This window comes from Euprymna scolopes, chromosome 46 (genome assembly GCF_053919585.1).
Source record: "Euprymna scolopes isolate OS-2025 chromosome 46, ASM5391958v1, whole genome shotgun sequence".
NCBI classification, from domain to species: Eukaryota; Metazoa; Mollusca; class Cephalopoda; order Sepiida; family Sepiolidae; genus Euprymna; species Euprymna scolopes.
In genome coordinates, this window is record NC_136527.1 from 35,434,122 (window position 1) to 35,451,507 (window position 17,386).

The following is a 17,386-nucleotide window of genomic DNA, read 5'->3' on the forward strand; positions in this document are numbered from 1 at the left end:
TATCCTCTAGTAAGTTCGATTTGTTTATGTTTTTCATCCTTTTGGCAAATGTGTAGTTTAGCGGCGTAAATTATTTGACAGACAAAAAACTAGAAATCGAAGCCAATGTATTGCTTTTAAAATTTGGCCTATCTAATCTTTGACATATTGGCCTTTTTGAGGCCAAATTTGCCCCTTTTTTCACTCTTGCCTGGAATCATGGTCTATGCAAGAGCGTAAAAAAAAAACCAATGGTCCATACAAGAGCGGAACAAGGCCAAATTTGGCCTCAAAATGGCCAATCTGGCAAGCCTTACAAAGGCCAAATTTTCAAAATAATAAAAAAAATGTTGAAACAATAATAAAAATTCACTTGTTTCTGTTTTATTTCAGCCGTTTTATTTGAGAGATAATGTGTTTTATATGAAACAAAAAAAAAAATGGTACTAGTGCACGTATTTATCCGTGCGGAAATAATAACGTTATTATTTAGAAAGCCATTCTTAACATGGGGTGGAGAGGGTGTTTTTAAACTTACAATTTAAGGTAATCTGGAAGAAAGAGAGAGCCTGTTTCCTCCGTGTAACTATAGGTGGCGTTACTGTCTGTCCACCCAGTTATGTATGTAATGTATATAATGGCACCCTTGAAATAAAAATAAATGTTTTTGTTATATTTTAATTTTAAACATGATTTTTTTTTGTTCTTTTGCAAACATATTTCAGTTTTATTTTTTTTTTCAAACAAAATTAAGAAAAAAGGCGGGGTCATAAAAAAAGATAAAAGAAAAAAAAATCAACGTTTTTTTAAGAGCGTAAAAATACTCGCGGAAAAACGGTTGTACCCATAAATATGTTTAAAAGAAAAATATAGCAAAAACATTTAGTTTATGCTTGCAAAAACAAAACAAACAAAAAAAACGTAAAAACAAAAGAACGTAAAAACAAAAGAACGTAAAAACAAAAGAACGTAAATGTTTTAAAATAAACAAGCAACAAAACGTAAATGTTTGGAAAAATAAAACGTAAATATGTTTGAAAAAAAAAGTTTTAAAATTAAAATATAACAAAAACATTTATTGTTATTTCAAGGGTGGCATTATATACATTTTGTGCTTCCATAACTGGGTGGACAGACAGTAACGGCACCTATAGTTAAACGGAGGAAACAGACTCTTTCTTCCAGATTACCTAATTTAATAAATAACACATTTGATAAAACTTTAATTAACCTTGAAAATACTATTTTTTTTAAAATAGCGTGGATCAATAAGTTCACTAGCACCTAAAAAATAAATCATTTTTATAAATTGTGGGTACTCATGCAGAGTGATCCGTGCTGAAATAATAACGTTATTATTTAAAAAGCCATTCTTAGCATGGAGAGGGGAGGGTGTTTTGTACCTATTCTGTACTTTAACCTTACAATTGAATAAAAAAAAACATATAAAACTTTAATTAAACGTGGAAATACGATTTAAAAAATAGCGCGGATCACTCTCTATATTAGCACCAATTTTTGTCTGTCAAATAATTTACGCCGCTAAAATACACATTTGCCATCCTTTTATACATGCATATTGAGAGTAGATACAGTAAAACAAAAAATGAAACTAACAAAATAAACAAAACAAACGAATAAACATTGTTGAGAACACAAAGAGAAAAGATAAGAATCGAGAAGTTATAAAAGGCTGAATGGGGAGTCGTATGCGTAAGGAAATAAACAACACAGCTAGAAGTAAGGGGGTCGGACATGTGGGTAAAGAAAATAAAGTTCGTAGTTAAGATGAAATAATATTAAAAAAATAACATTAAAAATATTAAAAAGTATATTCAAGAAGGAAATATGTTTCTTACCGGAGATGCTTAAACGAAATGTTAAGATAGAAAGGTTGCTAACTACAATTAGGGAACAAAATACCGATCAACCTGCCGATGTCGAGTCAGGGAAAACTCTATAAGAAAAAATGTCCGGTCAAGGGACATAACTATTGAATAACGAAGAGGCATAATATATGCAAATTATACAACTATTAAAAAAAAAACTTCTATAATTATTGTAAAGTGTTTATATTAAACAAAAAAAAATGCTTTTTTAATTGAAAAGACGGTTTAAAATTTAATCTTGGAACTTAATTCTACTGTTTTGTAAGTAAACTACTTTTTAATTACATTGTTGTCACTTTAAAAAAGATTTAAAGAAAATCAACGAATTTTACTTAAGTCAATAAAATATATGTATATATTAATTCCAAAAATCACTTACCTATGAAAAATACTATTCCATGGGCTTTTTTCCATTCTTCATTGTTAAGAATTTATCCATAATTATATTTTATATTCCATGTCTTTTTTTTTTAATATACTTTTTTATGCTAGTATTTGTGGAAAAGTTTCTTTACGTGCAATCCGAAATATGGTGTTGCAACAATGGTTATGTTGCGACACTTCACTGAAGGAAATTGATAACAATTTTTGGGAACAAGTGGTGGGTAAAACTTAAGGAAGCCATTAGGTCCTTTGCTGCCAACTTTAGCAAAAGACTCAACCTAGATTCTAGGGCAGCTAAAGCGACACTAGAGTCTAGATTAGATCAGGCGGTGGAGGAGGGGGATAGTGCTAGCGTCAATATAATTAAGGATCAGCTTGCTTACCTTACTGAAAAGGAGCACTAAGTTTTAGAGATTAGGGCTAGGTTAAAAAGAATGCCTCAGGAAACAACAAATATGGCTGCTGAACTGCGTGCAGAGGAGCTTAGGCAAGCAGCTGATAGGCACATCAGTCGTGTCACATTGCCAGACGGGCGTACCATGACCAAAAACCAGGGTGTGCTGGAGGCGTTTAGATCTCATTTCCAGGAGCTTTTTTCCATGGAACCCGGTATGTCATCTGAACAATTCGACACCTATTTGGCTGACTTTTCTCCTCTTTCGATGACCGAAGTGGCTAGGTGTGAAGGTGGCATAACAGAGGATGAAGTCATAGAAGCCTTGAAGTGTGTCGGTCTTAATAAGTCACTGGGGATCGATGGTCTGCCCTACAAATTTTATTTGAGGTTGTTGCACATCTTTGTCCCTTTGCTGACAGTTTTATTGAACTCATGGTTTAGGAACGGCTCAATCCCCAAGTACTTTACCATGGGTGTGATAAAGCTTGTTCATAAAAGCAAAGATGGTGGGGATGGGTTAGGTAATTTCCAGCCGTTAACGATGCTTAACGCTGAGTTAAAGATTTTGGCCAAGATTTTCGCAAATCGTCTGCAGCTTGTCTTGGCGCGTCTTATTAGCCCCGAGCAAATGTGTGCCGTTAAGGGCAGGACAATCCAGGATAACTTGCACATGATATGCCTGCTGATAGAAAAAGTCGACACTGAGGTCACGCTGATCAATTTAGATCAGTCCAAAGCCTTCAATATGGTTGACCATCAGTACTTGGGGGCTGTTTTGTCAGTGGCCGGTTTTGGCCCGCAATTTCGCTCATGGGTTCATCTTCTCTATGCTAACACTGCAGTGATGGTAGAAGTGAATGGGAAGAGGTCGAGACTCTTCAGTTTATCACGTTCAATTCGTCAAGGGTGCCCATTATCACCCATGCTATATGTGCTTGCGATCGAGCCATTTTTGCGCAGGCTAAGGGTGAATCTGGTCCTATGCGGAATCACTTTGCCAGGTGCGGATGCCCAAGTAAAGTACTCCGCCTTTGCCGACAATGTTACTGTGCTTGTAACGAGCAGTGCTGAGATTAGTGTCCTCGGTGTAGAAATCAGATTGTATGTAATGGTAACAGGGGCCAAAATTAACTGCAACAAGTCTTTGGGTTTGCGCATTGGTGCCTGGAGTGGTATGCCCCTTCAGGGGACCTTTAGTTGGTGCGACGGGTCTTGCAAGATACTCGGCGTCTGGTAGAAAAATTGGTCGGAGGTTCTGAAAGCGGTTTGGTCTACAGCTGGGCTGTGGATCAGTAGAAACCTTTCATTAAAAGGGAGAGCGGAGGTGTGTAATACCCACATCTATCCAATCTTTATTTATCGCCTATCAGTGCTCCCAATCCCGTCAGATACACTGCTATATTTGCAGAGGGCTCTTTTCAACTTTTTATGGCTTGGAAGGGCCCCTATGGTCTGTCGCAATGTCTGCTATCTACATCCTTCTGAAGGCAGTCTAGGTATGCCAAACGTGGAGATTCGGCTCCACACACTACGGCTCTACTACCTAAATTGAATGTGCACACAAGATAGGGAAAACGGTGGCCTCTAGGTGGCGGACACCAAGAAAGCCTTCCCAGCTTTGAGAGGAGTGCACCATTCCGAGGAGGAGGCACACAGGTTGCCCCAAGGCATCGCGAGTGCCGGCGAATGCTGGAGTTCCTCTTAAGAGGGAAGGAAAGCCTCTCAAACTCTCTGCTGTTGTCCCGAAAGGCATTATATCGAGTTTTAGTGAGGAGATCTGTAAAGGATGTTATCAGTGAGAGGCTCCCTTTGACGCAGGGGCAGTTCTTCTCAATCTGGCCCTAGGAGCCTGGGTCAGGATGCCTCACTAACGATGAGGCCTCCTTGACCTGGCTGGTAATTCGGGATGCTCTCTGGGTCGGTAAGAGAATTGTGACTAATATTGCTAGCAGTGATGAGAAATGTTATTTGGAGCACACGAATGAGAGTGATCTATGGATCTGAGGACTTCGCTCCCCTCAGCCTTATATGAATATTCCGTGATAATTTGAAGGCTTGTATCAAGGCCAAGAGAGTTAAACTCTCTTCGTCAGACTTTGTTGAAAGGTGGGTGTCAATTACACGTGTGTGTCGGGTGAGAGAAGCAAGTCTTGACTGGTTCTTGGATGTGCCTTAGGCAATTTTGGGTAGTAGAAACGAACAGCAGCTCTGACTCGTTTTTAGTCCAGAAGTCGAGAGTAGGTCACGGTTTAGACTAGAGTAGGACCATTTTTAGCCTTCTGTGTTCATAACCTAGCTAGTGTGTGATAGCGATCATTAGGCCCCGTTTCAAGTTTGTCCGATTTTTTTTTTAGCCCCATTACCCTCCCCAATTAGGTAACAGATCGCTTGATTCGCCAGAGATGCAGGTTCCCTTATGAAGTTTTTGTAAGAGGTGTGGTCAATAAAGTGTTCGGGCCCGCATCACTCTTTTGACTGGCGAAAATCGGTGTATCTGCCACAGTTTAACAACGGGGGGGGGGGCGTCTTTTGTTACTAACATTGTAAATATTTCATTTTTATTTTGTATATAAAATCTTTATTTTTCCAAACCCCCTTTTCTTATGGGTTTTAATTAGGTAACCATGGTATGATGTTCTTATGGTGATTGACAAATGATGTATACGCTGATGGATGTAGTATGAATGTGGTATTGTGGTGAAAGTAGAGTGAGAGTAGGAACTAGTTAGGTTAGATTAGTTAGCTTTAGACAGCAAAGACCGTCCTTTCCTCTCCTCCATGTTCGGCCTTGTGCCAAATTTTTCTGAATGTTTACTGTGTAAAATTTTCAGAAATAAATATTTTCATTCTTATTTTTTATGTTACTGTGGTTACAAGACCTGAGAAGAAGGTCGCGAAGAAGACTGTATTTTTTTCGCAACCTCACTTCAGTTATATGATTTTTTTTTTCAACAAAAAAGAAAGAGACAAAAAAAGAAACAACAAATAAATATGTTTCGTTTAATTTCGATGATAAAAATCTGAGAAAAATGGGGGGGGGGGCGTTTCGATTCATATTTACATTTCCGGTTCGATGTTTTGTTGTCTTAATTGGAATTCGTGGAAAATTATTTCCTTGAGCCGAATTACACCCATGGTAAGTAACCAGTCAAGATTATCGATTAACTTTAAGCTTTAATCTTTAAAGCACGTTAAAAAAAATAATCGGAAATCGATTAAAAAATATGATAAGCTTTCAAAACTATGTTCACCAATCAGTTTCCGCCATTAAATTGCACGTGCCACGAATTAGAGAATTAACACGATAAAAAAAAAGGAAATCTATAAAAAAAAAATATGATAAACTATGTTCACCAATATTTTCATTTTAAACTCTACAAGTACGGTTTGGTAAACTGCACAAGCATCAGATTAATTTTAGGCTTTATTGTTTCATACACAATTTAAAAAAAAACAAGACCTATAAATAAATAAATAAAAATACGAAAAGGCGGCTTTCAAAACTATCAGTTTCCGCCATTAAATTTGCACGTGCAACGAATTAGAGAATTAATAAAGATGAAATTTGTAATCTCCCATGTAAATATTAAAATGTTAAATAAAATAATACTAATTTTATCCGTGATATTCACCAAATAGATCGGCTCTATTTAGAAATAAAAACCTCTTCAATTTTGTTTTCTGCAAACTTCCTCTTCCGTTCGTCATCTTGAATGTTAACTTGAGCTTGTAAAGTCGATTGAAAAATCGTTTCCTTTATAAAAGCAGATAAAGTTAATCGGAAGCAGATTATAAAACAAAAACGTAAGTATTACTACATGGCGCACGTATGTGTATTTTTTATTTTCATCCTTTTTTCATCGGGTTATTATCGAATCGTCACTAATCTATCAGATTTTGTTTTCAATATTAAACATTTAAAAAAAAATGTAATTCGGTGCTTATGCACTTATTGAACCGTGCTATTTTTAAATAGTATTTTCGGTAAAAAAATAATAAATATGTAATTCGGTGCTATTTTTAAATAGTATTTTCGAGTTATTTTTTAAAACCTTTGTTTATCTTCTTCAAACTGCAATTAATAATTAATCTTTGTTATAATTTTGTTTGGTTTTAAGATTTACACAGTGTAATGATTAATTATATTATAACCATTTGTATATTAAATATGAAATACGGTTTTACTGAATATTCATTTGGTTACCTACGGAGTTCCATATTTTGTGCGGTAAAAAGAGACAAACAAATATGAGGGGGGAGGCTACAAAATGCTTAATATTTTTGCAATAATATTTTCAAATTGGTTTGAATCTGGCGATAAAATAGCTCACAAGAGTCATGTTTATATGAAAACTTTATATTTAAAAATGCCAACACAATTAATTAAAAGTCCATGTTGTAACGGAACATTTTTAAATAATGGAATTCTAAGCGTTTTAATCTTTTAAAAATTAATTAATGTTTGCAAAGTTTCTTTTTCTTGGCAGTTCAACTGGTTATAGTATATATTAATTCGAAAAAAATCGCTATTTTAAAAAAACAAAAAACATAATAATATTAAGTTTATATCAATTTTTTTAATTGCAACTTCAAGGTTAATTTTTGTTCAATATGTGTATTTAAATTTAAAAAAATAAATATTTTTACTTATTCGAACTCATAATAAATAGAAATCTCGATAGATTTAAATATATTTTGTTTGAATTTCGAAAAAATAAATATGGGAGGGGGACACACGGTAAAAAAATATTTCCCCTCGTATATTTTACGAAAATTGCATTTTATATGTAATTTCATTTTTAAATGGATAAGTCTCCAACATTTTACGAAAATCTGATCATTAGTTGATTTTGGCTAGATTTATTAAATACGGGTATGTTTTCGTGTTCGAAATGCTTACTACATGGGAACGTTATGTTAAAGTGCCAATTATGTAAACACGATTTTCGTCTTGCAATTTCATTATTTTCGTTCGATGAAAATTTTGTTTTTTAATTATTTCAAGTTTATTTTGCCCTTCTTTTAAATGGTACAAAAGTTATACTGATAATATTAATTTATAATAACGTTACATCGTGTTACATATAGGGGGTAATTCTGTGGTGACTTTTGGCAGTCCCTATCAAGCTAAATAAAAGTTTTACGATAATTATTTTTAATTTGTTAACTGAAAGTACAGAATAGTTACAAAACACCCCCTCTCCCCATGTTAAGAATGGCTTTCGAAATAACATTATTATTTCAGCACGGTGTCAAAAATTCCTCCAAAATTCTGATACACATAAAAAAGTACTCTCCCATCGTGGTTTTTTTTATTGTCATCTTTTTTTTTTTCAAAGAAGTCTAATGCTCAGTAATGTTCCAGATTATATATAAAAAAGAATTCAATATTTACCATTTGTAGGTGTACTCTGTTTCTAATACAACACTCTAGTAAATCGAACACCCATTTTGGAAACATCGACTTTTTTAACCAAATTTCAGGAATTAAGCCTTTTTTTAGGCTTTTTGATATGCAGTTATTGTTTTCTCATATTTTAAAAGTAAATGTTTGTATTCTCGTCGAGTGGTTTCAATATGAAGGATCGATGTATTAGAAACTGTGTACACATGTAAGTATACCAAAGAGTTTTCCTGTTAATTAATTAAATGCAGTTATCAAATTTTTTGTTCGTTTGTTTAAAGAATGCTGATAATTAAAGAAACTTATTATGTTGTATTTTTAAGTTCTTTCAAAAATATATTCAACAAACCTTACAAATAACTTTGACTAAATTAATACAGAATTGATAACATTTTTCTGAATTGATAACATTTTTCTTGATCTTTGTACTTTAATGTCCCTGTGTCTTTATTGAAGAAAACAAATAAAAAAACTTATCTAAAAAAATGCCCGCCTTACTAGGTGGCCATAAAGTGGGTGCTCATTTTACATTAAATTTATAATGATTCGTTTTCAGCACCCTTGAAAAACTTTAAAAAGTCGTCATTGTAAAGATTTGGGGGGGGGGAATATTTTTTACGTGGACTAAAACAATTTATCGTTTACTAAAAAAATGATAAATTTTTCAATGATTCATGTTTCAAGTAAAAAATGAATGCTCAATGTACGTATCGATGTGGTGCCCCCCTTGTGTATTTTTTATTGTCATCTTTAAAAAAAATCAATGGAGTTTTTTTTTTACATGGGGGTCACCACTTATCAAGGCCCGAAGGCCACTCGGGGATAAGGGTTATTGCATGTAAAGTAATCAATGAGATAGTATTGTAGTAATCATTAGTATTGGGGGTTTTGATAGAGTGACTTACTTAAGGGGGCGGTTTGTCAGGAGTTTGTTTATGTTGGACTTGAAGACGTCCAAGTTGTAGTCAGGTGGGAAACAGGCAAGCGACAGAGAATTCCACTGGCGTGCAGTTCTAAAAAATAAGCTTTGCTCATGGAATCTATATTTGATTTAGGCACAGATAAAGAGTGGGGAAAATTATTGACAGTAGTTTCAGCCAGACGGGTGTTTCTCGTGAAAGATTGCCGAGAGGAGATAGGCTGTTTTTAGCAGCTCCTGCCCAGATGTGGCAGCAGTACTCCATCCTTGGACGTACTTGGCATACAGATAGAGAATTGCATCAGTAGTGAGATTATTATCTACTGGTCACTAATCCGTCAGATTATCAAAAATAATCAATATTTACGATTTTTTAAGCTGTGTTCTGTTTCTCATACAACATTCTAGTAAATCGATCCCCCAGTTTGGAAACATCGACTTTTTTCAGCCAACTTTTACGAATTAAGCCGGGTTTTTTTAAGCCTTTTGTATATGTAGTTATGTTTTCTCTTTTCTTTAATTAAATGTTTGTATTCTCGTCTAGTGGTTTCAATATGAGGTATCGATGTATTAGAAACTTTGTACACACGTAAGTATACCAAAGAGTTTTCCTGTTAATTTATTTGAAAATGCAGTTATCAGGGTTCTGTTCGTTTGTTTAACGTTCTGATAATTAAAGAAACTTATGTTGTATTTTTAAGTGCTGTCTAAAATATATTCAACAAACCTTACAAATAACTTTGACTGAATTAAAAAAATAACTTAAATAAAATAATACTAATTTTTTTATCATTTTTATGTGAATCTTTTCCAAAAATATACACATGATCTTGTGACGTCATTAACTGATGCGAGCCACGGCGAACAGTTTTTTAAACTATTATCTACTGCAATTAAATTTAATAGGAATTATTTTACTTAAAGGTTAAATTATCGAAATGTAAAAAATATTCATCATTATCGTTCGAAATAATAAAATAAAATCTGTTTCTTTTTCAAGTTTTACTCCGATAAATTGTGTCATAATATTTGATTTTTTTGCATAAAAAATACTTGATTGGTTTACGTGATTTTTGGAATATGACATCTTCGTGCAGTGGCAGGTACATCATAAAGATTTTTAACGATTTTTCTTGAAAAAATTTTTTTATCGGTCCAATTAAATTATTTAAAAAAAAACAATAATATTAAATTTATATCAATTTTTTAATTACAACTTCAAGGTAAGTTTTTGTTGAATACGTATATTTAAATTAAAAAAAATATATATATTTACTTATTTGAACTCTTATGTTTCATAAGAAATAGAAATTTCGATAGATTTTAATATATTTTGTCCAAATTTCGAAGAAACTAAATATTTGGGGGGGGGGACACGCACTAAAATATTTCCCCCCGTATATTTTACAGAAAAAATAAATATTGGGGGGGCACACACTAAAATATTTCCCCTCGTATATTTTACAGAAAAAGCTAAATATTGGGGGCGGGGGGGGCACGCACTAAAATATTTCCCCTCGTATATTTTACAGAAAAAAACTAAATATTTGTGGGGAGGGGACACGCACTAAAATATTTCCCTTCGTATATTTTACAGAAAAAACTAAATATTTTTTTGGGGGGGGAGGAGACATGCACAAAATATTTCCCCTCGTATATTTTACAGAAAAAAATATTTGGGGAGGGACACACACTAAAATATTTCCCCTTGTATATTTTACAGTAAAAACTAAATATTTGGGGGGTGGGGTACACGCACTAAAATATTTCCCCTCATATTTTACAGAAAAAAATAAATATTTGGGGGGGGGACACACTAAAATATTTCCCCTCGTATATTTTACAGGAAAAAATAAATATTTGGGGGAAAGGGGACACGCACTAAAATATTTCCCCTCATATTTTACAGAAAAAAATAAATAATTGGGGGGGGGGGACACGCACTAAAATATTTCCCCTCGTATATTTTACAGAAAAAACTAAATATTTGCAGGGGGCACGCACTAAAATATTCCCCCTCATATATTTTACAGAAAAAAATAAATTTTTTTTTTTTTTGGGGGGGGGGGAGACACGCACTAAAATATTTCCCTTCGTATATTTTACAGTAAAAACTAAATATTTGGGGGGGTACACACACTAAAATATTTCCCCTCATATATTTTACAGAAAAAAATAAATATTTGGGGGGAGGGGGACACACACTAAAATATTTCCCCTCGTATATTTTACAGAAAAAACTAAATATTTGGGGGAAGGGGACACGCACTAAAATATTTACCCTCATATTTTACAGAAAAAACTAAATATTTTTTTTTGGGGGGGGGGACACGCACTAAAATATTTCACCTCGTATATTTTACAGAAAAAAAAATATTTGGGTTGGGGGACACACACTAAAATATTTATTTAAAATATAAGAAATTGCATTCGAAAATTTATAAGTATCGAAATTAAAAAAAGATCTGATCATTTGTTTATTTTTGCTAGATTTATTAAACATGGGTATGTTTTCACGTTTGGAATGCTTACTACATGGGAATGGACTTTTAAAGCACCAATTATTTAAACAATATTTTCATCTTGCAATTTTATTATTTTCGTTCGATGAAAAAATTAAAAATACAATTATTACTGATTTATTTTGCCCTTCTTTTAAATGGTACAAAAGTTCTATTGATAATATTAACTCATAATAAAATTACATCGTTTTACGTAGGGGGGGTAGTTCTGTGGTGAATTTTGGCTGTGCCTAATGAAAACTAAAAAAACAATGGTCAATGTCTAGAATCTTTCCAACTCCAAAAATTCTTTACAATGATGACTTTTATAGGTTTTCCAGGGTACTGAAGAAGTGACGCAGAGAATTAGTTTACATGATATGATGAAATTAATTTTTCAAAAAGTGGGGATCACTTTTTTCTTTATAAATTTAATGTAAAACGAGCACCAACTTTCTGGCCACATGGTGATATTTTGGGGAGGGGCTAGGGGGGAGGGGCGTTTTGGTAAATTGTTACTTCCTTTCATTTCTTAATCACCTTTAACATGACGACTTCTATAGGTTTTCGGGTAGGCTGAAAATGAATATCGCATTTTAAATTGCCGCAAACAAGTAGTTTTATGAATATTAAACAAAGTAAGTCTTTATGTCATCAGTTGTGGTCACCATCCATAACATAAGGAATTACATTGCTTAATCTTCGGAAAATTGTTACTGTCTTGTTAACTCAATTTTTTTCTTTCCAAGAATAAGTTTCTTTTTCCTTTTGTTAAATGTCTTAATATGGGGAGCACCTGATGCATGGTGAATATCATCTGATAATTTAAAATTAACATCGGTAGATGACACTTGATGACTTCCATGTTCGAGTTTATAAACAAGAAAAAATTGTTTCTTTCTTATAATCTTCCTTTTCCTTAACTCATTCCTAAAGCTTCATATACCCTGTCAAAATGATTAGCCAAAATCATGTTCCAAAGTGTCACATATGGATCGAACCCCAAGAAAGGAATATTTCTTTAAAAACAGAAAATAGATCTTACCCAACCTAAATAATTCCCTCTCACTGGTTTCTCTTCCCACTTCAAAACTCAGAACCAACTCTCGTCCGTTTTGAATGGATCCTATTATTGTCTTTGACATCCACAATAAATGCAAATAGGAAATAACTTGTGGCCAAATTATTTGGACTTTTCGATGATATACTATGTGTCATGACTCTTCGGTCCATCAATGGCTTTTCCCATTGATGTTGACTTCTCTAAATTAGAATATCAGATTGTTCTTGATGATACAGCAGATAATTTGTGTCCAAATTATTTGCAATTTTTAATGTCACGCTATACGTCATGACTCTACAATCCATTAACGGCTTCTTCCGTTGATGTTGACTCCTCAATATTGGGATATAAGCTTGTTCTGTGGCTCAATTGCTATCCAACTCATTGGACTTCCTTTATCGACGTTGCTCGCAAATGTTCCCCATGCACCTTTTGGTGGTTCTTATAATAAACCAGATCTCCAATCTTAAAATCTACTGACTTTATTTTCTTATCCTTGTTCTCTATCAGTTTTTTCATAACTTCCTGAATGTTATTCCTTACCAAAGTAAAAGATCGATGCATCTCTTTTAGAGTGATCTCATGTTGCTCATCACCATAGTATACTCTACAAGGCATTAATATCTAATGGCAGGATCACATCTCTGTTGTTAACCAAGAAGCATGTTGATAATTTTTGTCGTTTCACTCACATGGAATGTGACAGCTGCCAACAACGGCTAACGATGGATACTGTTGCCACATCTGGGCAGGAGCTGCTAGAAGCAGCTTATCCTGCCTTGACAGAGTTCAAAATAGACTTCGCCATAGCTTAATGGGGGATGCACTTTCTCTTCCCTGCAATCTCTTTCCCACGGAAGAGACATTGTGAGCCTGCTTCTGCTTTATTTTTATTTTCCTGGCAAATGCTCAGCTGAGCTTCAATCTATGGTCCCCCCTTGCCAAACTTTCACAAAAAAACACTCGTCTAGTCAAAACCACTATCAATAATTTCCCACACTCTTTATCTGTGCCTAAACCTAAATACAGATTCCATGGATAAAGCTTCTTTCTTAGAACTGTATGTCTGTGGAACTCTCTTCCGATTGCCTGCTTTCCAGCTGACTACAATCTGATTGTCTTCAAGTCCAATGTAAACAAGTTCTTGATACATCGTCCCCCTAAGCAATCCAATTTACACTACTTCCTGTGTAAAAAATATTTTTTTTTTTAAATATCCCATGACAACTTCTGTTTCTGCTCTTTTTTACTTAACTGTCATGCATCATCCTATGAAATCTTTCTACTTCATTCTTTGTATGGTGATAAAATGATGTGGTCACATGATGTATGTTGAGGTCCTTGAATGCCTTCTTCATCACTTTGTTAATATTTTCTGGCCCATTGTCTGTTAGCAGCTGGGGGTGGTGCCCCGAATCTGAGGAGAATTTCATCCAACAACAGATGCAACACCAGTCAACCACTGCACATATCGATAAAAGTCACTATGGTTTTCAAAAGTGTCTTTGGATAGGGCCCCAAAATATCCAATGCCAGTTTTATGAAAGGAATTATTTTTGCTTAATGACATGAAATGTTTTTTCCACAACCATTATTGTCACTCTTTTTTAAGATGCGTCGGTACATATAACCTTATGAATAATTTGTTGTTGTGTTGGGACAAGTAATACACTAACTTGTCCATCACGATGAACTTTTTTGTTCTGCATCCGCATCTTTAAACCTAAATATTTCATTATGTGACTTTTGATCTCTAATATATTAAAAACCAAATATATTATTTATAAAATTATGTGCTTAAAACTCTTAAACTTAAAATATACAATGCACATTATTATTTATAAAATTATGTGCTTAAAACTCTTAAAATATATAATTTACATTATTATTCATAAATTTATTTCTTTAAAACTCTTAAAACATATAATGTACATTATTATTTATAAATGTATTTGTTTAAAACTCTTAAAATATATAATGTACATTATTATATATAAATTTATTTGTTTAAAACTTAAAATATATAATGTACATTATTATTCATAAATTTATTTGCTTAAAACTCTTAAAATATATAATGTACATTATTATTTATAAATTTATTTGTTTAAAACTCTTAAAATATATAATGTACATTATTATTCATAAATTTATTTGCTTAAAACTCTTAAAATATATAATGTCCAACTATTAAGCCTACCTAATATAGTATTTAACACGATATAGGAACCATTAATAACAAATAACACAGACACACATTTATATATATATATATATATATATATATATATATATATATATATATATATAGTAAAAACTGTCTATACATCCATATATATATATGATACATAGTAATAAATACTGATAACATCTAGAAACAAAATAGTTCCTCAAATTCTTACTAGGATTGCCTGGTAGGAACCATTGTGCTATGACATGTTTCTATGGTTATATTTGCTTGCTATGATCCGTGGTGCTATGGTTAGATTACTTGGTAACATTTAGTTGTAAGTCACATACTCCTGAACGTTGAAGTTTCAATCCTCAGTGAGATTGAAAATAGAATTAAAATTTACTTAATAAGTTTTATCCAGTCATCGCTACCAATACGAGAGTATGCTAATCTTATATATTAAAAAAGAGTTTCAATTCAGAATTATGTAAAGATTTCTAAGTTCAAAATAAAATTTCCCAAGTTCGAAAATATATACCTGAATAAGATCAGAAGTGAAATAGAAAAGTTGTGAAAATAACACCCAAGATGAGAAAATTATTCTGAAGAATCCAAATAATATGAATAATCAATGCTCATCTCTAAAATGAAAAAAGTAATTATTTTTAGTTAAATACTTAAAAATAAAAACACATTAATTTTCTTAACAAACCAGTATTGAATAAAACTATACTCATTTTTAATTTCAATCCTAATAGATGTTTCGGATATTTTTAATAAAAATCAGCATAATAAATTAAATTTTCCAACATGAAATGTACTTTTTCAAATGTATTTTATACTTTCAGAATTTGCAACAATGATAAGGAATTCATCAATGGACAAGAAGTGCCTTTCTTCATTGCTGATATTAAAATCCTTAAAATAATTATAAATTTCTTCATATAAATTTTCCAAAGTTCTCTATCATCATACATTTCATTGCATATACTTTTTCTGAAATAATGCAAGCAAACATGAAAGCCAAAGCACATTCTTGTGAACTTTGTGGTTTTTCTTTTGCATGGAAGTCACATTTGTTGAGTCATATGCTAATACATACGGGAGAGAAACCACATTCTTGTAAAGTATGTGGTTCTTCTTTTGCACAGAAGTCACATTTGTTGCGTCATGTGAAAATGCATACGGAATACAAACCACATTCTTGTGAAGTATGTGGATATTCTTTTGCATGGAAGTCAAGTTTGTTGCGTCATATGCTTACACATACGGGAGAGAAACCACATTCTTGTGAAGTATGTGGATATTCTTTTGCATGTAAGTCAAATTTGATGAGTCATATGAAAACACATACGGGAGAGAAACCACATTCTTGTGAAGTATGTGGTTCTTCTTTTGCACTTAAGTCAAGTTTGTTGAGTCATATGAAAACACATACGGGAGAGAAACCACATTCTTGTAAAGTATGTGGTTCTTCTTTTACATGGAAGTCAAGTTTGTTGAGTCATATAAAAACACATACAGGAGAGAAACTATATTCTTGTGAAGTATGTGGTTTTTCTTTTGCACAGAAGTCAACTTTGTTTAGTCATATAAAAACACATACGGGAGAGAAACCACATTCTTGTGAAGTATGTGGTTCTTCTTTTGCACAGAGGTCAAATTTGTTGAGTCATATTAAAACACATACGGGAGAGAAACCATATTCTTGTGAAGTATGTGGTTCTTCTTTTGCACAGAAGTCAAATTTGATAAGGCATACAAAAACACATACGGGAGAGAAGCAACATTCTTGTAAAGTATGTGGTACTTCATTTAAATTGAAGTCAGTTCTCTTGCGTCATATGAAAATACATACAGGGTGTCCCTAATTATGCTGAACTTAACAGAGCAGAGAAGGTAAAAATAAAATACCAAGGACTTACGTATGTACAACATGGAACAATATCTGATGATCTTCCAAAATCAATATATCAAAATGTTATACCAGCCTAACACAACAAGAACCAGCAGAACAGCGTCTATCAGGAAACTGGCCAACCATTTTGCACAAGACTTTCTTACAAATATGATAGGATCAGAAAACAAATCTGTTACAGAAATCACACAAAATAGTTAAAAATACTTCACAACTTGCATTTCAGAACATCGGAAATATGGGCCAAATGTGACCAGTCTTTTATGGATTTATTAGCGAGGGGTACCCGGCGTTGCCCAGGTGTTTGGAGGTGTGTCTGGTTTTGGGTAAATCAAAACTCCGGGGGGATGGGGTTAAAATAAAAAAATGTTTTGGTAGGTAAGTATGAGGATCGAACTGGAACCCTTGAGGCAAAATTGGAAATTAAAGTGTGAAAAGAACCGTGCGAGATTTGCACCACCGCGACATACCAACGGAAACGCGTTTGAATTTATTTAATTACCTAGATTTGGCAGGTACACGTTTTAATGACTTAAATAGGTCAACTGTTGACTGCAGAGTAAGATTTCATTTACTGCGGAATGCATGGGTAGGAGGAAACCGGGAAAATGCCGCCAAAATTAATTATAGGAAAAGGCTTAATCCACATGTGGTGAGCGAAAACTATTGAATATTTATCTTCCTGAAGTCGAACAAATTAAATAGACAGGCGAGCTCCCTTGTTAAGTCTGAGATATTACCATTTATGCGTGATATAAA